We start from the raw sequence: 27,458 nt of genomic DNA, 5'->3' as shown, positions 1-27,458 counted from the left end.
GGTAGACAATATCTAGTGACTAGGTCGACCACTATTGGTCAACAGTGACTAGGTCGACACCTTGAAATGGTCGACATACCCAAGGTCAACATTGTAAAAAGGTTGACAAATTTATGGTCGACATCCCATCTTAAATAGAACTCCCATCTTAGTAAATTTACCCATCTGTGTTTTAAATATGCAAATAATAGGCACAATTTGAGATAAAAAGACACTTGGTGCGGCCAAGTCATCAGTATCTGGTATGCCGAAAGGGGCTATATGGCGCCAGTAATAAAAGTGTTCTGCAGACTATTCTCCTCATTCTGCAGGTGGTTGCGGAATTTCATAGGCTACATCTGCAGAAGGTGTCCTTGAGTGTTCTGTGCAGAATTTCCTTTATCATGTTTGTTCCACCTGGGTACCCTGGTAACACTACACAGCAGCATGACCTGACTGTTGTCTTCCCAGCTCTATTCAATCACTATGAATTCTGTAAGATGCCTATTGACAAACAGCGCAACATGTCCATTACATGAGATAGGAATGCAGAGCGGAATGTGAAGATTGTAAGAACAATGTGGCATGGTCTGTCCCCACATGATATCTGACATACACAGAATGTTAAAACCATTGTACAATATAAAGTGAGGAATGGGATCATCTATGGATTTTAGCCATGCGGTTAGGTTTTGAAATGTTCTGTCTGATTCGGAGATCATTGTTTGGTCTATGGTGAAAATCTGGTCAGATAAGTAGAAGTCCTATAGAATTCAACAGTATGGAAGATCCATTCCTGCGGTATTACTGTATGTTACTGATGTCTGCATTTACTGACATTTCATGATAAAGAGAGTAGGACAGAGCACAAACCAATCTTGCTGCTGTAGCAGTGTACTAGTGATGCGAGATCCCTGCAGTAAGACCTACCCCCACACCTGAACATAGGTCCTACTGACTTCTGTGTAACCTATCTGTGGCTTCTGACCAAGGGAACAGTGGAAAGAAATTATCATACAATATGGAAGAGCAGAGAGGCAGAATACGCGCAAAGATAATTAAATCTAGGTGCCCATACTTGGTGCAATGTGTTGTAGGTGCGATTTGAACTATACAATGGCGCTGTACAATTTGAACTTCAGTGCTATGTAATGCTATATAATTTTTACTATGAAATGCTATGAGATTTCAATTGTATGCCATTTGAATTGCATACAATTAGGACAAAACTACATAATGTAACTATACCCCTTTCACACTGCAGCTCTTAACCAGTATATTGCCGTTTTTTAGCCTTTTAAACCGGTTAGAGCTACAGTGTATGTAATGAGCGGCTCATTCATATGTGCATATGTAATGAGCGGCTCCTAGGGACCTGTGCATGCCCACTGCCTACCGCGCTGCCCAGATCCGCAGCCAGGTACCAGGGGAGGGAGGGGGTGTTTCTAGGTGCTGGCTGTGTGTGTGTGGAGGGGGGCCTGTTGCTTTACCGACACCTGTGGCTGCCACCCCGGGCCGGGTCACCCCCTGAACCCGCTCTGCCTACTGCATGGTATATTACTGGTTAATTACTGTGTTTCTTTCAAAACAGGTTCAATGTGAAAGGTACAAAAACTGTAATTAACCAGTAATATACCGTTTACAACATGCAGTGTGAATGGGGTTAAACTTGCTCTGACTCGGTTAAAGAAACATAAAAAAAAAAGGGTCAGAGCAGGTTTGGCAGTGTGAAAGCAGTATAAGTTTATATTGTATACAATTTACTACAACAGTGATGCGATGCGATCTATTAAAAAAAATTACTGCCTGCACATACTTTTTTTACCATACAATATCGTGTTTGCGGGAGCGCGCATCAAATCACAAACCCTATAGAAACATGCTGCAATTTACACTACATGTGTACTTAAAAGTTCAAAAAGCATACAATAATTGTACTGTGTATGGGCACTATTAAGGTGTCCATACATGGTGCGATGATTGTATACAATTTGGACTAGATCGCATCGTATTGCATAGGTTTTGCAATGAGATGAGATGAGATCTAGTACAAAAAGTATGTGCAACACATACTTTTTGAGCTGTGCGATGAGATGTGTGACGGGAGCGCGCATCTCATCGCACCCAGTGTACCGTGTATGGGCACCTTTAGAAACCGGAAATCGCAGACAGTAATAGCATAAGCAGCAAATATATGAATCGAAGAAATCCCTGCAGAATAAACTGCAGATGGAAAGAATACTAAAATTACAACTGGCAAGAAAGGTACACAGGAAGTGTACAATAATTTCCATGTTACAAAAAAAGGGACAATATACTGTGTGTATGTAGGGCGTGGATATATATGAATTAACAGTGGAATATATAACAGCTGTAAAATGGGAATCATAGTGATAAATAAAGAAATGGGAAGTTTATTTTTTTTTTTACAAACTTGCTCTTCTCGTCTCACTGAAAAGACATTGCTCTGCCTCCCAACATCTCCCAGCAACACCTGTGCCCATCTTATTCCCACCAATCAGCATGCAGTACCCCCTATGCCCACCAATCTCATAGTGAATGTATTGGCTGTTTACTGGCCGGGTGGCATTTCATTGGAGAGAATGGTCTGACGGTAGCAGATGATTGGAGCTGTGCAAGTGGAGGGAGGAATTTTGCAGAGTTTCTCTTTGGAGAGAGTCAGAGAGCAGCATAGCATTCAGCACCCAAACAGTATAAATAAAAGATGCTTGCCAGCTGCATGCCTCCCCCTGGGCTGACCTCTCTCTGACGAGATTCTGGACAGAGACACTCCCTGCCTCTCAACAGACCTCTGCAACATGAGCTATGGACACTCTCCAATAAGAGCCCATGGGAGACTATTGAGCAGCCAATGAAAACCTGCGACTACCTTTGTCTCACCCAATCATGAGATGCCGCCAGGCAGCACCGTACACCTATCACAGTGATTCTGCATTGTTATTGGAAGACTGGTAAGGGAGTTGGCTTGAGGGAGTTGGGTGGTGGGAAGACGGGAACAGACGCATCAAATGGCCAGAGGTAATATAAATGAGAGCACGTGTATGTGAATAACAGCATGCTGCATCAGCAACTCTGTAGATCTGCATTTGTGACCGCATGCTAAGGATCCGAGAGTGTATCCTGAGTGGCAGTATGAGGACTATATAGTTGTGTGTGCAAGTAGTGTTATGTGCATGAGGCTGCTGTGCATGTGAATTTGCAGCTATCTGTATGTACTATGGGCCTCATTCAGAGTTAGTCATATAACAAAAAGGGCAATGGTGTGAGCAGACTTAGAATGTCAATGTACAGACTGGTTAATAGTTGGACAGGGACATGCCCTGTCTTCCATGTCAATGTCAGTGTAAACCTAAGCTGCCTGCATTTGTTACCTGCTCAGATGCAGACAGTATTTTCCCTGCATGGACGTGCACACCTTGCATTGCACCATGGATTCTACCAGGAGAAATTGCTCCTTGTTTCATCTTCTGAATAAGGCCCTATACAGTATGGGGTCTATCAGACTATTTTGTGTTCATGTATATGTAAAATATATATATATGTATATGCAGGGCTATTTTTCTGCAGGCTCCAGCAGGAACTGAGGCCCTTATTCTAGTTCACTCTTTCTGACAAAATATTTCTTAGATGGACAAAACCATGTGCACGGCAGGTGTAAAACCCCACCCAAATCTAATTATCTCCGCACAAGTAACACCTGCCTCACCTGCAGTGCACATGGTTTTGTCCATCTAAAGCCCCGTATACACTGGGGGGAGATATATTGCTGAGCAATATATTGCCCAGTGTCTCCTTTGCATCAGCGACCAGAGATGGTCGCTGATGAAAAGGAACCTCTGCTGGGGGAGCCGCAGAGGTAATTAGTTGGTCGCAGGAGCAAGCTCCTGCGACCAGCGATTACAATGGGGCAGAAAACGGGAGCGCGCACCCGGCAATTTATCGACGGGTGCGCACTCCAATCACTGGCAATATGGTCGCCTGCGACCATATTCCCAGCGATTATAGCCCCTATCGCCCCCGTGTGTACACAGCATTAGAAATATTTTGTCAGAAAGAGTGAACTAGAATAAGGGCCTCAGTTCCTGCTGGAGCCTGCTGAAAAATAGCCCTGTGTATATGTATAGGATCTTCTAGTGTAGATCTAAATCAGTATGTTGTGGTTTGCAAAGAACTAGTGCATACAGCATCTGATCACTACGATTCCCATACCTCCCAACATGACCCTCTCCAGGAGGGACACATTGCTCCGTTCCTGGACTTTCCTCTTAATGTATGATTGCCATCACCTGTGTGGAACAGGTTAATTACTGTGAAAGGAGTTTCAACACAGGTGATGGCAATCATACATTAAGAGGTAGGTCCAGGAACAGAGCGATGTGTCCCTCCTGGAATGGGTCACGTTGGGAGGTTTGAATTCAGTAACCTTATTTTTAAAATGTGACAGTTGGTGATAGAGGGCAGGCTGCTGGTGACCTGGAAAATGTGCACTGTGTGGGGGTCCTGAGGACCGAGGTTGAGGACCACTAAAATCTAATCAATGAAAAGTAATCCTAAGCGTGGCATTGTCATCCTATAACACAGGATCCAGCGAGAGTTCAACCAACAGACTAACCTATGCCTGGGTATGGCTGGTGAAACTGGAAGCTTGCAAGGTTACATAGTTATCCATCTATGGGTTAACCTGCTACATATACTGTGTGTGTATATGTATTGAGCATTATATACCAAGGGCTCCTGTAGGTGATTTGTGCTGCGACAGGTGGATCTCATGACTCTGCTAACTTCTGACTATTGAATTAAAGGATGTTCTACTGAAACCTTATACGTTTTTATACTTGGCATCACAGAACACTGCAGGGCTCTCCTGATGCAGTTCTGCAGTGTTATATTGATAGGCTAATGCTTTTGCAGTTTTACTGAGCATTATAAATGGCATAATATAATATGTTTCCACATGGGAACACACTGATAAATATACAATATGCAGGTTGCACGTGAAGATGTTTGACTCTCTTTGGCAGCAATAAATCTATCTTTTGCGTCACATGGCATCTGGAACCATTTTAAGCAAATAGAAATCCAATTATTTTAATATAATCAACTAAGGAAAAGGGCTTCTGTTTATCCCAGTGTATTACACCCTGAAATGGCATAGCAATAGGAGGAAAATTGGCGGTCCAGGTACCACCAAATACACAAAGGGAGGGTATCTCCAATGATGCCCCGGTGCCAGCTGACAGGCCGTTTCTATAGGCAAAATTTAGGCAAAATCCCTATATCCGACATATACAGACATTTTTACCCAATTTAGTGTTCTCCCTAAAATATTTGCAGGCCTATTTATTTAGCTGACAATTCCAGAACAAGCTCTGGTGCCCAGTATTCAGCATACACTGTAGCACACGCTTTGATACCTAGTATACAGTATACTCTAGCATCCAGTGTCCAGAACATGCTCTGGTGCCCAGTATCCAGGATACACTGCACAACACTCTCTGGTACCTAGTATATACTCTAGTATTCAGTATCCAGGATACATTGCAGCACACGCTCTGATACCTACTGTAGTATATACTCTAGTATCCAGTATCCAGACCATGCTCTGGTGCCCAGTATCCAGTATACACTGCAGCACACTCTCTGTTACACAATATATACTTTAGTATCCAGTATCCAGAACATGCTCTAGCGCACAGTATCCAGGATACACTGCAGCACAGTCTCTGATACCTAGTATATACTCTAGTATCTAGTATCCAGAACATGCTCTAGCGCACAGTATCCAGGATACACTGCAGCACACTCTCTGATACCTAGTATAAAATCTAGTATCCAGTATCCAGAACATGCTATGTGCCCAGTATTCAGTATACATGGCAGCACATTATCTGGTACCTAGTAGATACCCTATTATCCAGTATCCAGAACATGCTCTGGTGCCCAGTATCCAGGATACACTGCAGCACATGCTCTGATACCCACTATATACTCTAGTATCCAGTATCCAGAACATGATCTGGTGCCCAGTATTCAGGATACACGGCAGCACATTGTCTAGTACCTAGTGTATACGGTAGTATTCAGTATCCAGAACATGCTCTGGTGCCCAGTATTCAGGATACACTGCAGCACACTCTCTGGTAACTAGTATATACTCTAGTATCCAGTGTCCAGAACATGCTCTGGTGCCCAGTATCCAGGATACACTGCAGCACACGCTTTGATACCTAGTATATACATACCCTAGTATCCAGAACATGTTCTGGTGCCCAGTATCCAGGATACACTGCAGCACATGCTCTGATACCTAGTGTATACTCTAGTATCCAGTATCCATAACATGCTCTGGTGCCCAGTATCCAGGATACACTGCAGCACATGCTCTGATACCTAGTGTATACTCTAGTATCCAGTATCCAGAACATGCTCTGGTGCCCAGTATCCAGGATACACTGCAGCACACTCTCTGGTACCTACTGTAGTATATACAGTACTCTAGTATCCAGTATCCAGAACATGCTCTGGTGCCCAGTGTCCAGGATACACTGCAGCACATGCTCTGATACCCACTATATACTCTAGTATCCAGTATCCAGAACATGGTCTGGTGCCCAGTATCCAGGATACACTGCAGCACATGCTCTGATACCCACTATATACTCTAGTATCCAGTATCCAGAACATGATCTGGTGCCCAGTATTCAGGATACACGGCAGCACATTGTCTAGTACCTAGTGTATACGGTAGTATTCAGTATCCAGAACATGCTCTGGTGCCCAGTATTCAGGATATACTGCATCACACTCTCTGGTAACTAGTATATACTCTAGTATCCAGTGTCCAGAACATGCTCTGGTGCCCAGTATCCAGGATACACTGCAGCACACATTCTAATACCTAGTATATACATTCCCTAGTATCCAGAACATGTTCTGGTGCCCAGTATCCAGGATACACTGCAGCACATGCTCTGATACCTAGTGTATACTCTAGTATCCAGTATCCAGAACATGCTCTAGCACACAGTATCCAGGATACACTGCAGCACACTCTCTGATACCTAGTATACACTCTAGTATCCAGTATCCAGAACATGCTCTAGCGCACAGTATTCAGGATACACTGCAGCACACTTTCTGATACCTAGTATATACTCTAGTATCCAGTATCCAGAACATGCTCTAGTGCACAGTATCCAGGATACACTGCAGCACACTCTCTGATACCTAGTATACACTCTAGTATCCAGTATCCAGAACATGCTATGTGCCCAGTATTCAGTATACATGGCAGCACATTATCTGGTACCTAGTAGATACCCTAGTATCCAGTATCCAGAACATGCTCTGGTGCCCAGTATCCAGGATACACTGCAGCACATGCTCTGATACCCACTATATACTCTAGTATCCAGTATCCAGAACATGATCTGGTGCCCAGAATTCAGGATACACGGCAGCACATTGTCTAGTACCTAGTGTATATACGGTAGTATTCAGTATCCAGAACATGCTCTGGTGCCCAGTATTCAGGATACACTGCAGCACACTCTCTGATAACTAGTATATACTCTAGTATCCAGTATCCAGAACATGCTCTGGTGCCCAGTATCCAGGATACACTGCAGCACACGCTCTGATACCTAGTATATACATACCCTAGTATCCAGAACATGTTCTGGTGCCCAGTATCCAGGATACACTGCAGCACATGCTCTGATACCTAGTGTATATACTCTAGTATCCAGTATCCATAACATGCTCTGGTGCCCAGTATCCAGGATACACTGCAGCACATGCTCTGATACCTAGTGTATACTCTAGTATCCAGTATCCAGAACATGCTCTGGTGCCCAGTATCCAGGATACACTGCAGCACACTCTCTGGTACCTACTGTAGTATATACAGAACTCTAGTATCCAGTATCCAGAACATGCTCTGGTGCCCAGTATCCAGGATACACTGCAGCACATTCTCTGGTACCTACTGTAGTATATACAGTACTCTAGTATCCAGTATCCAGAACATGCTCTGGTGCCCAGTATCCAGGATACACTGCAGCACATGCTCTGATACCCACTATATACTCTAGTATCCAGTATCCAGAACATGCTCAGCTGCCCAGTATTCAGGATATACTGCATCACACTCTCTGGTAACTAGTATATACTCTAGTATCCAGTATCCAGAACATGCTCTGGTGCCCAGTATCCAGGATACACTGCAGCACACGTTCTGATACCTAGTATATACATTCCCTAGTATCCAGAACATGTTCTGGTGCCCTGTATCCAGGATACACTGCAGCACATGCTCTGATACCTAGTGTATACTCTAGTATCCAGTATCCAGAACATGTTCTGGTGCCCAGTATCCAGGATACACTGCAGCACATGCTCTGATACCTAGTGTATACTCTAGTATCCAGTATCCAGAACATGCTCTGGTGCCCAGTATCCAGGATACACTGCAGCACATGCTCTGATACCTAGTGTATACTCTAGTATCCAGTATCCAGAACATGCTCTGGTGCTAAGTATCCAGGATACACTGCAGCACACTCTCTGGTACCTACTGTAGTATATACAGTACTCTAGTATGCAGTAGCCAGAACATGCTCTGGTGCCCAGTATACAGGATACACTGCAGCACACTCTCTGGTGCCCAGTATATACTCTAGTATCCAGTATCCAGAACATGCTCTGGTTCCCAGTATATAGGATACACTGCAGTACACTCTCTGGTGCCCAGTATATACTCTAGTATCCAGTATCCAGAACATGCTCTGGTTCCCAGTATATAGGATACACTGCAGTACACTCTCTGGTGCCCAGTATACACTGCAAACATTTCTCTGATTTCCAACATAAAATCTCTCTCACCCAGCAATTGTTTCTCCTTACTACCTGCTAACAATGTGCCAAACAGCTAATAAGTAAACAACACTGTTATTTGTTCGTTCAATGATCCAATCTTCGCTAACTGAAGTTAATTTAATTCAAATTAGCTAATGAATTTTACCAAGGAAACACAGAGCAGCTAGTAGCCGCCAGCTACTAACAGTACTGTCTGCTTTCCTTTACTCAATCTCAACAATGCAACCTAGCCAATAACATCTGAACTGCCCAGAAGATGCTTTTATGGAAGAAAGCCACGGTCTGTCTAAGTCACTGGAGAATACACTAGCAGTACCCTGCATCAATTTGTAATACAGTACCTACTGGGTAATACTCATGCCTGAACAGGCTCATCACACTCATACTACTGAAATGGTATACGGTCAAATTATCGACCCTAGGGATGACCATCGTTGCCTTTGCCATTGATGGCAAAAGTGGAACTGACCATCGATAGTGTATTTCTATTCAATGGATAACCATCAATGTTTTTACATATTGATGGTCATCCATTTTCTTTGATTGACTGGCCTGTGTGCCAATCAAAATACGGGGGCAGGACTTCGCTATGCTCCATGTCCCGGCTCCTTAGTGAAAAAGCAAAAACAAAACTATTCGTTTAAGCTTGACATCGATGGTGGAAAACCATCTGGTTCTCCCCCATCGATAGCAAAACTATTAAACATCGGCAATGAACCATCGATGATTTCTAATCATCAATGGTCGATGGCCATCCCTAGTCGACCCTGAACTAGGTCGACAGTTATTAGGTCGACACCGTTGGGTCGACATACAGCAAGGTCGACAGGTCAAGGTCAACAGCGGTCTAGGTCGACAAGGGACTAGTTCGACATGGGTCTAGGTCGACACATGTGTTAAGTCGACATGGGTTAGTTCAACAGTCAAAAGGTCGACATGGGTTTTTTGACTGGTTTTTGAGCCGACATGTGCCGACAGACGATATTTCATGCCCTACCATCCACTAGGGTGTGGTGGGAGGATAAAATAGTGTGCCGAGCGCATCGAGGCTCCGTGCCCGAAGCATTGCGAGCGAAGCAAACGATGCAAGGGGATGCAGTGTACTTTAAATAGTGTCCATGTTGACTGTGTCGACATTCTGGTAAAAAACTGTAAAAAAAAAACATGTCAACCTTTTGACTGTCGACCTAACGCATGTGTCGACCTAGACCCATGTCGACCTAGTCCCTTGTCAACCTAGACCCCTGTCAACCTTGACCCATGTCGACCTAGACCCCTCTCGACCTTGCTGTATGTCGACCCAACGGTGTCGACCTAATGACTGTCGACCTAGTTGGGGTCGACTGAATGATCCCAACCCACAGAAATTGTGTCTGAGGGGCTGATAAAGCATTGCCCACAACTCAGTTGTAATTGCACTATGTGCTAGGGAAGGCAATTGACACTATTGCTGTAGCCTATAGTGCAAACGACCATCAATGGTATCATACTATGTGATGTATAACCATAAATGGTTTTAACTATTGATGGTCATCCCTTTTATTTGACTGAATGGCCCATGGGTCAATCAGAACCTGGAGGCAGGGCTTTACAGGTATCGGGTGGAGTTATGCTTCGTCTCCTGACCCCTTGGTTATGCTTTGTCATTTATGGAGGGAAACCATGTTATTCTCCCCCATCCATAGCAAAACTATTCTAGATCTATAATAAGCCACAGCTGTGCCTGTCCATATACAATTGAACATGAAAACCTTACAGCGCTAAAGCATGGCTATTCAGGCAGTGTCATAACTAGACACTTTGGTGCCCTGTTCCAGAAAGATTCACATATTCCGGTCCCCGCTGATCCCCTGCCAAGGGGTGATTGCGGGAGACTGGGGGGATTCTGGTGGTCTTTCCCACCTTCCCAGGGGGCCGGGAGGTGGACCCGATTTTTGGGACCCTCCCAGCCATTCCGGGAGGGTAGACAAGTCTGCGCTACATTCACATTTAGGGGCCTAATGCAGCATGGATTAACTTTTTGAGAATTTACAGTCCGACCAATTATCGAATTCACATTGCACATGCTTGGCCACAATTTGCAAATAAATATCCGTACACATAGCAATTGTGTAGCAGTCGCAGATTTATTGCCAGACAGCCAGCGTTTCAGTATGGATCTGCGAATGCAATGGGTGGTTATTATCTCTTTCTGGGCAGCGACATTTTGATCATAGGCAACTCGTTTTTCTCGACTCAGCGATCATGCGGAAGAAGGCCGGGAACAGTATCTGTAAAAGTTTCCAGATTTTGAATTAAACATGTCTGAAACAAAAGATTTACCAATGGACAACGGGCCCTATTGTTGGGGAACATGTGTGTTTTTGCTAGCAACAGGTAATTTCCCCTCCATCCTATAAATAAAAGGGCTGTAGGCCCTGATTCAGCTCAGCTCGGTAAGCAGCGAAAATCAGGCGTACCCAGCGCTGAAACGCTACCCACGCATGCATCCGCTAGTGGTGGTCGCCAACCATCAAATGATTTCTCCTGCCTTCGGAAATAAGTCAGTCTGAAGAGGGGACAGGCACCCATGGGAACGTCCAGCGTTTTCATGGGGATGCCTATAGAACACTGGGCATTCCCATGGGCGAGCTCCGTTCCTGCCCCCGCCAATCCCAAGCCGCAATGAATTCACCCCGTTCCGATTAGTGTTTAATCACCCCCATAGTACATGCACTAATACTTCAACCTGTGCGTATATTTATGTACCTAGGTCCAACCATGCCCCATAGAATTCGCTTTTCTGTGACCAAATGAAGTAGTCCCTGTCTATCGCCATGAATCTTCCACAATCAGGGGTAGATGCATAAAGCAGTGACAAGGGAGGAGAAGTGATAAAGTGCCCAGTGGCGTAACTAAGTTTTGGGCACCCCCCCCGCCCCGCCAAGCACCCCCAATCCCCCGCCGCCCATGCAAACCCCCGCCGCCCATGCAAAACCCCCCCCAATCCCCTGCAGCCTTACCTATCGCGCTGGTCCCGGCGGCTCCGTTCTTCTTCTGCTGAGGACCACCACAAAATGGCCGCCCCCATACAGCAGACAGTTTCAGAGAACTGTGTGCTATATGGGGGCGGCCATTTTGTGGTGGTCCTCAGCAGAAGAACGGAGCCGCCGGGACCAGCGAGATAGGTAAGTCTGCTGGGGATTAGGGGGGTGTAACTATAGCACCGCAGCCCCCGGCGCCCCCACATGCACAGCGCCCCCCCCCCCCCCCCCTCGCGCGGTGGCGGGGGCTGCGGTGCAATAGTTACGTGCCTATCAGCTCCTGACTTTTAAATTAAGTTACAGGCGGGGTTTAAAAAGGGACAGTTAGAAGCTGATTGGCCAGTGATAAAGTACCAGGCACTTTATCACTTCTCCGTTATCACTGCTTCATACATCTACCCCTCAGTCCCTTAGTAAACACAAACAGAAGCAACAGTCATATAACATATTGCATAAAACAGTCCTTACATGAATCTCTTTAGGTTGAATCGTTATAGTAATGCATCAGTCCAGGTTCCCTGTATATGAAATAATGAGCTAATATATTTCTATTATTGTACCACCATTGCATTTGTTATTGTTACATTGAAGCTGTATTCAGTCTCCTGTGCTAATAATGTATTGGTTTGGGGCTTCAGAAATCCAAGTAAACCCAGAACTATTTAATCTATGACCAACATATAATCACACAAGGACACAAGTACATGAGTATTGTTCTTTTGTTGGTCGACTCATGTTAGTGGTGCGTATTCCCTTGGCTTTTATTCATATAAGTCATGATACTTAGAGAACACTTAAAAAACTGTTTCATAAGCAGTTCTTTTGTGCTGCATTTAATGTTTAATTAAAATGTGCTATCATTATCCTTTCATTGGATAAATGGTTGTTTTCAAGCATACTGCAATAATTAGGGAGATCAAGAACCATTTTCAGATACTGAATTTCTCTCTGCGCAATTCAAGGACATAAATGACTAAACCTGTGAAATACGGAATGGTATCGATATCCCGGCGGTTGAAATCCCAGTGGTCAGAATGCCGACATTATAGCATGCAAAATCCTGTCGGATCCTGGCAAGTATTTTAACTCTAACCCATCCTACCAAAGCCTAATCCTAACCCATGCCAAACTGCAAGATGTCGTTCCAGACATCTGCATGACCCACATAGGTGCCACCAAGTAGCCACAGTGACCAGGTTGGCAGCACCACTCGCCATAGGTGCCGATTCTGTGGGTGCTCCAAGGCCAGAGCACCCACGGAAATTGATGAGCACCCACTTGCCAGAGTCCCACTGCTGGGCTGCCATATTAACTTGCTAATTTGCGGCTGCAGCACCCACATCGCCAGACCCGCCACCTGAGAAACAGTATGCCGGGAAGAGTGTATTCTGTCTGCGGAGTACTGCAATGTGGGGGCATTTATGTACTTGGGTACTGTTTACCTAGAACGGCGCCCACGATTTTGATCTTAGGCATCGCAAGGTAAAAAAACGCCTCGGTCGCATCGCATGCGGCAAAAAAATCGCATGCGATGCGACCGACGCGATTACCGCGATTTTACATAGGGAACAATGTTAAATGGCCCAATTGACCCGATTTTACATAGGGAACAATGTTAAATGGGCCACAGACCCCAAATAGCCACCCTGAAGTGTGAAATGGCCCCCCCAATTGTTAACGCCACCCCACGATCAACGTCAACCCGAAGCGTAACGAGCGCAGTGAGCCCGCGAGGGGCGGCGGTACGCGTCCTCCGACTTTTTCATACCCCCACTATCCACATCGGCGTGGAGTCGAGAATAGAAAGTGTGGCGAGCGCAGCGAGCCCCGCGAGGGGACGCGGATACCTTCACAGGTATCCGCGTCCCCTCGCGGGCTTCACAGGTATCCGCGTCCCCTCGCGGGGCTCGCTGCGCTTGCCACGCTTCGGGCTCGCTGTGCTTGCCACACTTTCTATTCTCAACTCCACGCCGACGTGCATAGTGGGGGTATGAAAAGGTCAGAGGACGAGTACCGCCGCCCCTCGCGGGCTCGCTGCGCTTGCCACGCTTCGGGCTCGGTGGCTCGCTGCGCTTGCCACACTTTCTATTCTCAACTCCACGCCGACGTGGATAGTGGGGGTATGAAAAGGTCAGAGGACGAGTACCGCCGCCCCTCTCGGGCTCACTGCGCTCGCCACGCTTCGGGTTGACGTTGATCGTGGGGTGGCGTTAACAATTGGGGGGGCCATTTCACACTTCAGGGTGGCTATTTGGGGTCTGTGGGCCATTTAATATTGTTCCCTATGTAAAATCGGGTCAATTGGGCCATTTAACATTGTTCCCTATGTAAATCGTGGTAATCGCGTCGGTCGCATCGCATGCGTTTTTTGGCCGCATGCGATGCGACCGACGCGATTTACCTTTTACCATTAATTTCTATGTAAGATCGCGGGCATCGCATCGGTCGCATCGCATGCCATTATAATGGCATGCGATGTACATGCGATGCCCGCGATGGGCGCCATTCTAGGTAAACAGTACCTGTACTTGCACTGTGGGGGCATTTATGTACGTGGAACTCTGTTGCCGTAATTTGAATACTGGAGACAACTGTGCTCTCTAATATAAATTGGTATTATTTTGTGGCCACACCCCTTCCCCATGAAGCCACTCCTATTTTTGCCTTGAGCACCCTCCAGCAAAAACATAAATCGGCACTTATGACACTCGCACACCCCTAGTTATTGCACTCAGAAATATTGGGCTGATTCAGGGTGAGTAATGTGCCAGTTTTTTTAGTGTATCTTCTGGGATATTACACTGAGAATGCAGTGCTGCATGTATTTGGCAAATCTCATCCCATATGACCAGAGTAGCAGGCAGTTCTTTACGTATACTATGTAAGTTGAGTGATCGTCTGTTCATGCCAATGCTGCTAAAGCAGACCAGCGATCTTATGTATATAGATCTGTTAGCAAGCTTATATTCTGCATCTGCTGCAGACCTAAAGCCATGGTACATGGAGCAAGCTCATGTCACAGCGCCATCTCCCCCATCTTCAGTAAATTTACCCCCTAGATTCAATGATTGCACCCACCAAAAAATGCATTGGTTTATTGCCCTTGCAGACAGAAAAAATAAAACAAACATTGATTCTACCAGCCCCCTACAGGTGACTGACCTAACCTGCTGCAGAGCTAATCACAGGAAACCAGCCTCCAATCACTCTAGAACAAGCATGTCCAAACTATGGCCCTCCAGATGTTGTGAAACTACAATTCCCATCATGCCTTGCAACAGTTTTGCTATTAGGGAATGCTAAAACTATGGTAAGGCATGCTGGGATGTGTAGTTTCACAACAGCTGGATGTCCATAGTTTGGACATGCCTGCTCTAGAAAGTCCAGACCAGTAAGTGCCTTCCTCAAGAGTGTCCAGACCAGGGCAGTGGGTTGAAACTTGGTCCCATGCCTTACCTCACATGGAACATCATCACTGTCTTCAGCTCTTGTCACCTCAGCATCTCATCACCTTCCTCAGCTCCTCAACGCTGTCCTCAGTCCCTGATTACATTCCTCTGAACCTCATCACCTTCCTCAGCCAAAGCCCAAATCACCTTACTCAGCCACAGTCCCCATCACCTTACTCAGCCACAGCCCCCATTGCCTTACTCAGTCATAGCCCCCATCACCTTCCTCAGCCAAAGCCCAAATCACCTTCCTCAGCCAAAGCCCAAATCACTTTACTCAGCCACAGCCCCCATTGCCTTACTAAGTCATAGCCCCATCACCTTCCTCAGCCACAACCCCAATCACCTTCCTCAGTCACAACCCCATCACCTTCCTCAGCCACCAGCACCTCATCATCCTCAGCCCCATCACTATCCACAGCTTCCTGCCCCATCACCAACCTTAGAACCACACTTTCTTCTGCAACAACCCCATCACCTTCCTCAGCCCCGTCACTTTCCAACGCAGCCTGCCTCAGCACAGATGGGACTATGTGCGGCAACATGACATGAGATGTCACTTTACCACTTTACGCACAGACTGGGCCGCATATGGGAAGAGCCCGGTTCTGGCAGAGCCAAGATACATGGAAGCTGCACTGCGGGTGAGGGTCATCTGAGGTTTTTGTGCCTGGAGCCCATGCTCCACCAGATCCACCCTGGCTACACCCCTGGCTGCAATGCAAGTGAAAGTAACCCCTAATAATAATGGCTTGTATGTCAATGTACAGGTGTACACATCTCATTGTAGGTGCCCCCTAATAAATGAATAAGTAAATCAAATAATTGCTAACCTTTATGGACTGGGCTATTTTCCCAGAGAGAATATTAAGATAACTGTTGAGTAACTTTAAACAATCTCCATGACAACAGTCGGGCTTATTAATAACCTGTCCACTCTCCTTACACATGCTAAGCCACAGCTAAGACTGCACTCTATTGTGGTCATCCAGTCAGGTGCAATGAAGCCAATATAAAATAAAACACTAAGTTGTGCGTAAACACACCAGTTCATTGAAACCTGGCTGTTGCTGTTGTTGCAGCCCTGAAAGCCAGAGTTTACCAGGAATTTTGCTTTTCCTGCTTTAGGCAGGTGAAACAAAATCCCTGATAAACTGTGTCTCATGCAGGCTTATCGGGGCTAATAATATAGCACCTTTGGTCAATAATCTTAGTTAATTCGATTGTTACCATAAAAAAATAACAACCAATAAAACTACATAAAAGATAACTACAGAAGATCCCAAAAATGTAATTTCCTAAAAACCACCAGGGACACACACATATACATACAGTGCATCCAGAAAGTATTCACAGCACTTCACTTTTCCCACATTTTGTTATGTTACAGCCTTATTTCAGAATGGAATAAATGAATTTTTTTCTAAATTCTACACACAGTACCCGGAATGGGATCATTTGGTCTACAGCAAGTTAGTCACCAAGCATTATGTCGACACCATTAGGTCGACATGGGGATAGGTCGACATGGGCCAAGGTCAACATGGTTGTAGGTCAACATGGCTTTAGGTCAATAGGTCAACAAAAGCATTAGTTCAACATGGTCTAGGTCGACATTGGGGTTTTTCACTGTTAATTGACCCCAATGTCGACACAGTCGACATGGACAAGTTTGAAGTGCTCCGCATCCCCTCGCATCGCTCGCTGCGCTCGCAATGCTTCGGGCCCACTATTTTATTCTCCCACCATGCCCTAGTGGATGGTAGGGCATGAAATACCGCCTGTCGACTCAAAAACAGTGAAAAACCCCATGTCGACTTTTGACTGTCGACCTAGACCACGTCGACCTAATGCTTGTGTCGACCTAAAACCATGTCAACTTAAAACCATGTTGACATATCCCCATGTCGACTTAATGGTGTTGACCCAATGCTTGGTGACCAACTTGCTGTGGGCAAAATGACCATATACCCAGTACCACATAATGACAATGTGTTCTTAGTTTTTTATTTTTAATAAATTAGCCAAAATCTCCCAAAATCTTTTTTCATGTTGTCATTATGAGGTATTGTGTGAAGAATTTTGGACAAAATTAATTCATTCCATTTTGTAATAAGGCTGCAACATAACAAAATGTTGAAAAAGTGATGTGCTGTGAATACTTTCCGGATGCACTGTATAAGTAAGTTGTTTAAAATGTGACGTTAAATAATGGTTATGTTATATTCTCCATTACCAGCAGGCCCACATACCTATAGAACTGATACACAGTGTACATAGAGGACCATCCATAAGGCAGAGAGCTGAAGTGACAGAACACAGCAGGGGGAGGCAACCTGTGCTACTCCATCTGTTGTGGCTTTTTCCTGAATACAAACCAAAAAAACAACAATAACTAAAAGCAGCAAAATAATACCCCTTTCACATCGCACTTTTAAAACGGTAAATTGCCGTTTTTTTCCCTTTTTAAAACCTTAAGCCTGCATTGTGAATGCACCACAGCCGATTTACCGTTTAAAGTTAACTGGCATTTCGAACCGTGTAAAAAGCAGAGTCCTACACGGTTCCTTGCCGTTTTTTGTGCAATGTGAATGTGTACAATGTGTCTGAAACGGTATTTCAGGCAAACAACACAAGCTACAGAGCAAAATGACAGGCAATGTTGACAATCTGGCTTGAAACGTGTTCGTGATGAACCGGTTTCAATGCTATGTTGAATGAGACTTAACCGGTATTTAAAACGGTAATCTGCGGCAATGTTAAGGCTCTGACCCGTTTCAATTACCGTTTTAAAATACCGGTTTTTAAAACGTGTCGGTGATGTGAAAGTGGTATAAACCTATTTCATCTCGGGGAAAATGTTTTAGATCAAATATGTTATTTTGGGGACTACGACCTTTCAGCTGTTGGCAAAACAAAAATTGGACGAGTCTACGAGAAAACCAGTCCACCTTTTGGCTGTGATTAAAATCAGAGGTGCCGATTTATGTTTTTGCTGGTGGGTGCTCAAGCCTGTTGAAAGGCTCTACAGTGGCCCGGCATTGGGATGCTGGAGTTACGGGCACGTGGGTGCTCATTAATTCATGAGGGTGCTCGGGCCCTTGAGCACCCACAGAATCGGCACCTATGACTCAAATGACTTCTATTTCTACAACAGGGAGAGGTCTGGTATATCAGCAATATTTAGCAATGATATTTCAATTCTGGAGTGTGTATATTTACATAGATGCGGTTATATGCATTGCAGGGCGATAGAACAAAGCAGTGCCAGGGGTCATTGATTTAGTGGTAGACCCCCCCTCCCCAATGATACCCAGCTTACATGAGAGACTAGCAGATGTAAACTCATCGCTCAGGGAGGATCTCCCCTCCCAGCTGTTTTAAGCCCTTCTAGTGTTTCATATTATCTGTCGCTTAATGTTTTCTTACTAATAATCAATTATCATCGATCCAAGCCTGTGAATGCTCAGCATTTCTGCCATTGGACACATAAATACATTTAATACATTTATGCTCCACAGGGACTAAAATTCAAAAGATTTGCACACTCCGACTCTTCTCCAAACATAAATACCATACGAGACACAGTGTCATCATTTCACGTCAACATAAAAGATCCATAGTCAGCACTGAATACAAAGAAATACTGTAGGTATATACAGGGCCTTCTTAACGTACTGGCTAAACAGGCAGATGCACAAGGGCCCCCTAATTCTAGGGGCCTTTGAGCTGGTGGCAGACTTGACTGTGGGCACCTGCCTCATCTGCTGTCTGCTCACTCTGATTGTGAATCACTCACAAACCATGTGACCAGGCAGCATTCTAGTCCCGCTTCCTAGCCTGCAGCCAGCCAGTGAATGGCTGTCAGGATGCTGATTGGTGGATGGCTGGAGCTATCCACCAATGAGATGGAAGCAAGTGGACAGATAGCATGGGAACACAAGAGGGGAATGTTATGTTTTTGTTTTGTTTTTTTGTTCACATTTTTTCCTGTGAATGGGTGAGGAGGGCCCCAAATGCATTGCTTTGCCTGGGCCTACAATGCTGTTAAGACGGCCCTAGGTATATAGTAGTTTCATACGAAGAATACTGAATCTCAGCATAAAGAACATAATGTATAATACATATCAGAATGTCTGTTAAGTACAATGCACTTTTAGTATAAACTACTTATTGCTGTAAACATACAATTATTCCACATGAAACACTACTAAATAAATAAACACAAACTAAATAAAAATGATGTGAACAAATGAATAGTGTACTGTAAGATAACTACACAATTGTTCCGCACATAAACAGCAATGATAACTGTACATCTCTTTCCAAGTCAAGCTAAATTCAATATTTTAAATTGAGTTTTACCTTAAGCAGGGCTTTTGTTACCGTATACTCAGCTGCAGGTAGACATGAGGAGGGGGGATGTTATTTACAAAGATGGGAGTTCTACAGAAGATGGGATGTTTCCTCTAGCAACCAATCAGATCCTACTTATTCATTTAGCACCATCTTCTAGAAGATAATAGATATAATCTGATTGGTTGCCCATAGCAACTACCCATCTTCAATATAACTTCCATCTTAATAAACCCCTTACACACTGCATTTTTTAATATAGGAAACAGAGTATAAAGCTAAAGGAGCGTACACACGCACAGATTTTTCTGTCTGATCTATCTGGTGGGAACAAAAACCTGGAAATGACAATCAAAAATGTCCATCCAAATGCAGGAAAACAGAAAAAAATATCTGCTTTGATAAATTTGTTATATCAGAATGATTTAAACAATTTGTCTGACTGATCGCTGTCTGTTTTCAAGCGTTTGGGAAGGGATGCGGTCATTTGTTCCACAGCATTATGGTCGACAGTCATTAGGTCGACACCATTAGGTTAACATGGGAAAAGGTCGACATGGTTCTAGGTTGACATGGTTCTAGGTCGAAAGGTCGTTAGTTCGACAGGTCATTAGTTCAACATTGTCTAGGTCGACAATCAAAAGGTCGACATGGGGTTTTTCGCTGTTTTTTGAACCAACATGTGCCGACAGGCGGCATCTCATGACCTACCATCCACTAGGGCTTGGTGGGAGAATAATATAGTGTGCCTGACGCATTGCGAGCACAGCGAGCGATGCGAGGGGATGCGGTGCACTTTAAACTGTGTTGACATTCAGGTAAAAAAACCTGTGAAAACCCCCATGTCGACATTTTGACTGTCGACCTAGACAATGTCGAACTAATGACCTTTCGACCTAGAACCATGTCGACCTTTTCCCATGTCGACCTAATGGTGTAGACCTAATGGTGTAGACCTAATGACTGTTGACATAATGATGTAGACCAAATGATACCAACCCGTTTGGGAACAATTTTTTGATTGTCATTTGCTCCCATACATTTCCAGGTTTTTGTTCCCACCAGATAGATCACACTGAAAAATCTGTACGCGTGTATGCACCTTAACACGAATATATGGTCCTCGTTTATCCCTCTTTTGCATAAAAGTGCCCTTATAACAAAATCAGCTACTGTATAAGTGCACATATGTCCATATGCGTATACACAAGTACACAAGTTTGCATTCATATTTACAGTGTATATATATATAATATACAGATGTCGACTGAATAGCACACACGTACACACACACACACACACACACACACACACACACACACACACACACACCTCCACCATGCTTGTGTGCAGCGCTCCAGCGATACCACGCCTCCTATTTTGTAGGATAAACCTCTACTGCCGCCTAATGTCCAGTTGCGGAATTGCAGCACAGAACTAAAATAGACCAGGTATAAAGATAGAGGTATCGTTTTGTGCAGATGAAATAGTTATATTACATGATGCCTCCATAGTTTTACTCACATCATACCTGCGTCTTTCTGTTTATTGGAATATGAATGATGTACCTATTCAGATCATCCTCCCCGGATAATGCTGCTGTGTATTTGTCACTATGTCACCATTATCTTGCTCACTGGGTATAATTACCCCCACATCTTCCAGAGAGAACCCCATGCACAGATGTGTATGTTATCTGTGTAATCTGCCTGTAAGCTTCAACCCTCTGTCATGTAATCACTCCATCTCCTGTGCCCAGGGTTATCCTTCCATTTTGCTGCATCTCTGAGGCTTGAGTCCATTTTGTTGCGTCTCTACATTACCTTGTTACCTCTAGCAGTGCCCATGCTAATGCAGTATAATATATCAGCCAGTGCCACACATAGCAGGCATTATTCTGTGCATATGCCCATAGCCTGATCTGCTGCAGCCTGCGTGTTTCTGATGATGAATGATGCATTCCATGTTCTCTCTCCTTCTAAACCTGTGTCTGACCCTGACAATGTTACAATCAGGAGAGTGTGTATTGTGTGTGCAGTGTGCATGAAGGAACAGACATACACAGTCATCTTGGGGGGAAAGGCCTATTCCAGCACCTGAGAATACACACAATGCAAATGGAGCCTTTGCAAACATCAAACAGTATTTGTGAAGCAACCAAGGTATACACATGACAAATAGCAGCAAGGCAATCCATGACTGCACTAAAGCAACACTGATGCACACAACAAGGGCTCATCAGAAACACAAGCACTGGATATGTATGGAGGAGGATGACATGGACACCACAGTGCACTGTGCAGCATCACAACGCCTGAGCTGTTACCTTTAATCACAGCAGTCTATAGCGACGTCTCAGCCTGTCTCTTCTGGTCCTCTCCTTGTCTCTCAGTGTCACACAATAGTGCAGAAGTCTAATGTCCCCAGGGCCTGCTGTCACAGGTTCCCATCTGGCTAATTGCAATCTCTGGGAGACAGAAGGATGGAGCAAGGTAAGAGGGGGATGGGGATTAGGAGCCCAGAGACCCTTTAATTCTCCCCCTTGGATGGACTAACGGAGCCCAGTGGTGCACTGCTCCGATGCTGTGGGGGTGGGTGGCTGTGGGAGGCTGCTGAGTCTTGTGCTGATGGAGAGAGGAGGATCACAGACACGGACACTCCCATCCCTCATCCCCACGGAGGAATCGGCCACGCCCTGAGCTCAGCACAAACTGCCTCATGCAGAACATTAACCCTCTTCAGTACCTTGGACAGCAGCACAGCCGAGCGGAGGGGAGTGCTGGGGACGGTCTGGATTGTTAGATACACTGGATTTAGGTGGACAGTCAGTAGGTCGACCACTATTGGTCAACAGTGAGAGGTTGACACATGAAAAAAGGTTGACACAAGCAATAGGTTGACATGAAAAGTGACGACATGAGAAGGTCGACACAAGTTTCACATATTTTGTATCTATGTCAACATATGCTGACATGGACCCCAATTAGTGTAACATGTACCCTTGCAGGGCTTGCTGCGCTTACTATGCTTTAGGTACTCTTGCATTCCCGATTATAGTCCACACGGATTGTAAAATATGACATTTTCCGGGGTTGACCTATTGCTTATGTCAACCTTTTGTCAATATCCACCTAGTGCATGTCAACCTTTTCACCATGTTAACCTATTGCCTGTCCACCAATAGTGGTCAACTGATTAACTGTCGGCCTAGACACAGTCGACCTATGAACTGGAACCAGCTGCGGACTAGCACTGGTTATTAGGGATACGGTCATTGGGTCTCCAGCATGTTGGTCAACAGTCATTAGGTCAACATGCAGGAAGGTCGACATGAGTCTAGGTCGACATGGTTTAGGTTGACAGGGTCATTAGGTCGACATGGGGTTTTTCAGTTTTTTTTAGCTGACCTTCCCGCACTCGGTATTTCATGCCCTACCATCCACTAGGGCATGGTGGGAGAATAAAATAGTGTGCCCGAAGCATGGCGAGCCGTGTGAGGGGACGCTGTGCTATGTTTGGTGCTATGGTGCTACGTCCATGTTGACTGTGTCGACATTCGGGACAAACATTTTTGAAAAACCCCATGTCGATCTACCTTCATGTTGACCTAATGACCCTGTCAACTTAATGACCCTGTTGACCTAACCCATGTCGACCTAGACTCATGTTGACCTTCCTGCATGTCGACCTAAATGCATGTCGACATAATGACTGTCAACTAACATGCTGGTGACCAAATGATCCATACCTGGTTACTATTGGCTTTTTTCTCTTATTGATCTGTTGTGTCATTGGTAAGATAGCTTAATGTCACTGTATGACTTCCAATCACAGTGAGGTACACCATAGCACAACTGGGACTAGTACAACAGGAGTGGGGGTATAGCTAAAGGATTGCAGCATGTAGACATGGATTCCAATAGTACAGGTGGTATGTAGTAATACCTGGAAGGCAGAAGGATATAATATTGTAATAGACCTGAAGGATAAGCCACGGGCAGCTAATGAACTCTTACCAGCCATCTAGAGGAAGACAGGGTTATGTTGTAATGCCCCTAAGGTCTTTCCCATTTGTAACCTGATCTGGCCAGCGAGCACTGTTAATGGCCTAAGTGTTTTGGAGGCAGATGCGCCCAACTTGGAAAGGGTGGATGAGATTCAATAATGTGGCCTACTGAACCCTCTACCTATCAATCGCAAGTGATCTCATATTGCAAGACCAGAAAAAGGGCTATAAAGCAAAATAAAGGGACATTTATTTCTGAAATAAATGCTAATACATTGGATAAAGCACATTATCGCTATACTTGCACATCTATGTGTTATGTATAATCTGTATTATCTGTTTACTGAGAATGTAATTAGTATTTATATAGCACCTGCGGGTGGTAGATACAAACAGCTACAAGATCCAAGCCGCGCGGGGTAAGAATGAACACACTATACTTATTAGCAGTATGAGTAATACTACAATCATTACAGTAACCTCCCCGTAGAATACACAGAACTAATACCCAGTCATTTCACTAATCACATTACAATAAGGGTTAGTGAACTTAAAATATCAATCGTGTAAAACTAGGACTTGACCAAGAGCCCATTATACCCCTATTCCTGAATACTAGAAATCTGCTTATACATTTTTTAATTTTCTAAGATGGGAGTTCTATTGAAGATGGGATGTTGCCCATAGCAACCAATCAGGTGGTAAATAAATAGGAAGTAGACTCTGATTGGTTGCCCATAACAACATCCCATCTTCAGTACAGCTCCCATCTTAGTAAATGTATCCCTATATTGCCTGGAATCATAGCCTTTCATCCAGATTAACATATAATTATGAGAATGGTGGATAACATGGGTGTAGTATAACAGTGCCAGTAGTGTTTAGGTTGACCTCAAAAGGACAACACACACAAATGTCGACATGAAAATGGTCGACACACGGAAGGTTCAATGTGACCTCCCCCCCCCAAAAAAAGTCACATTGGGGGGTTGCAGTCAATTTGCAGACTTCATTTTTATTCTTTCCAAATGGAGTCCAGGATGATGGTAATGGATCACAAAGTTCACCTTTTGACCATGTCCACCATATGGTGCTCACCTATTAACTGTAGACCTTGTGACTGTTGGCCTATCATCTGGATACTGGTTCGCTCACTACACAAATGATTTACAAATGAGGTTGGGGCTCACGCAGCATAACAGTCACTTCCCATTTATGGTGTAATAATGAGCCTGTTTCTGAATATTTGCACCAATTGTGAGCATTAGTTTATCCAGATGGCGTAGATTGCACTGTGGATAAATCTTTTCTTCTGATGGGCTGAGCGGACCACAGGTTGGGTGGTCCATTTGTTTTCATGGTATTGCTGGATAGCTCCATTCATTAAAGGCAGTGCATGGATCCCTTTTAAGATGCCCATACATTACTGTGAGATATCGTATTGTTCCCTCTTATACGATACCATGCCAACTGTCTGCCAGGGACCTGCCGGGCTCCCGGGCAGCAGGGGCGCATGCAATATATCATATGTGGTCCTTTGGCATATGATCTCAGTGGCAAACGCAGGATTTTCAGAAGGGGGTTTCCAGAGGGGCGGAGCAAAGCACAGAGATGGACACTTAGGTGACCCAGTATATGCCGGGTCAGTTAAAGTATTATAGATAGACCGGGGGCGTGGCTTGACCTGCTGGGTGAGAGGACGTGGATCTCCGGGGCTCCGCAATTACCCTGGTATAACCTCCTGACCCCGGGACCACGGCTCTCTCTCCCTTATCCCTCTTCTACATGAGCTGACCTTGCGCTGGGCTCCCGTCTACTGCTGTAACAGCCCTGGCCTTCCGAGTGTGGGACGCCCGGGCGCCATCTTGGCACCTCTGACATCCTCTCTCAGAGCGCCGATCCTCTGTGCTCCCGACACTTGAGCACCTGCGCTGATCTGCCCGGCACTTGGTGGCGGTGGTCTCCTGCAATACCGCCCTGCACATCTCGGCCAGCACCCGGTCAGAGCGCATCCATTAAGTGACGCTGCGGCGGAGGGGGAGTAGCGGACATTTTGGTCACTGAGGGGCAGCGGGCCTCATCCCTTGTTTTTGGCTTGCACAGACACCCACATAAGCGGCGCGGCGCTGGGAGAACAACTTGTTCATCCCCAGGGCTGCACACAGATCTGATCCTGCGCTGGGCTCAGCGTGCACCTCTGCCATACACCTACTGGAACCCGAAAGGTGTGTGTGAAAAAGGTGTGCCATTTACTACATGCTGGTCTTGTCCTGTGCTATACTTGTCCTGTGCTGTGTTTGGGAGGGGAATATTGTCACCACTGCACGGATATCTGGTTCTCCTGTATGCCTCTGTAGCTAAGTGTGCGTATCCTGAACACTGCCATGACTACCCAAGTGAGGCTTGGATCGAACACTGTACTCCTACTGTTTCTATACTATATGGACTTGAGGACTGGCCAGATTGACAATTTATACTAAGTTGCTTTGGGAGATATTTCTTTCGCCGCTCATATTCATTCTCCTTTAGCAATACTAATATTTCTCTTCATCAATGCTGTTTTTTGTGAATATATATACCCTGTTTATACATCTACCGTGGGCACTTCTGGCGTGTGTTGTGCAACCTGTACTGCACACTCTACATGACGTGTGCATTATCATTGAATGAGAAGAGGGGGAGTCACATTTTGATCTCCCTATATATAGGGTCTGAGACCACTAACCCCGATAGATCCTTGATATTATATCCTGTAATATTGGGGGGGGGGGGGGGGGGGGAGGAGAGTTAGTATAGGTTAGTAGAATTTAGAATAGAGGGGCCATGGTTGGGGGATCCAGGTACGCCTAAGTTGGGGGTGGGTTGTACAGGGTGGGGGGTTATAGGGGAGGTTTGTTTTGGGTATTTTTGGGCGGGTTTTAATTTAATTTCTCAATCACATTTTCTCCTTTAGACCGGACGTTTAGAATCCTTTTGTCTATTACATTTTCAGTGGGTATTATACTGACAGATTGTATTTCTGCAATAGTTGTCATTTGGAAATATCTTATTGTGATGTACTATCTTGAAGTGTGTTGGTTATATATCTGATTTTCTTTTTTTTTTCTAAAAAACCCAAATGGCGCCTTTGGGTGACTATAGTCTATAAATCCTGCGATACAATGCCTTATGCTAGTAATGTACACACTTGATATCTGTGATAGACCACTGTCTCCACCTAATTTATTGCTATTCATTATAACCTGTTGCGTTATGCACTCCACGACTGATGTTTTAATGTATGCGGAAGATATGTTGTCCGTGTCTGCTACACTGTTTAATTATAAGAAGGGTCTAGTTTGTTTACTCTATGTACACCAAAACTTTAATAAAAATTACTGAATTTAAAAAAAAAAAGTATTATAGATAGACCAAATGTATATAAATAATAATAATATATATATATATATATATATATATATATACATACATACATACATACATACACACATACATACAGGGGCGTCAACAGCATTGTATGACCCCTGGGCATAGCAATGTATTGGGGCCCCTACCGATCCTCCAGCGGTAGGGCGGGGGAAGATTTGATGTCCTGCGGGTGGTAGGGGGTATTATATCAACCGCTCTGCATGTAGGGCCTGGATCAGTAATTTCCACTAATTACCCCTTTACTGCACAGATGGTGGAGATGGGGTGGCAGAAGGGGGCATTGGGCTGAATGAAGGGGCTCTGATATATAACTTCCAG

The 27,458-nt window shown here is 44.8% G+C and overlaps 1 protein-coding gene across 2 annotated transcripts in view; it reads right to left on the bottom strand.

Annotated features, from left to right (window-relative positions):
• The window catches only part of MAP3K12 (mitogen-activated protein kinase kinase kinase 12), a 109,820-nt gene extending 87,473 nt beyond the window's left edge, over positions 1–22,347 (bottom strand). For both annotated transcript variants that reach the window (XM_083169570.1, XM_083169569.1), the window contains exon 1: positions 22,032–22,347. The gene's annotated coding sequence lies outside the window, so the exon portion shown is untranslated. The remainder of the gene's footprint in view (positions 1–22,031) is intronic.
• Between the last annotated feature and the right edge of the window lie 5,111 nt (positions 22,348–27,458).

This window comes from Crinia signifera, chromosome 2, assembly GCF_055691185.1.
Source record: "Crinia signifera chromosome 2, ASM5569118v1, whole genome shotgun sequence".
Taxonomy (NCBI): Eukaryota; Metazoa; Chordata; class Amphibia; order Anura; family Myobatrachidae; genus Crinia; species Crinia signifera.
Note: the sequence above shows the minus strand (reverse complement) of the source record. Positions and strands in the feature narration are given on the sequence as shown.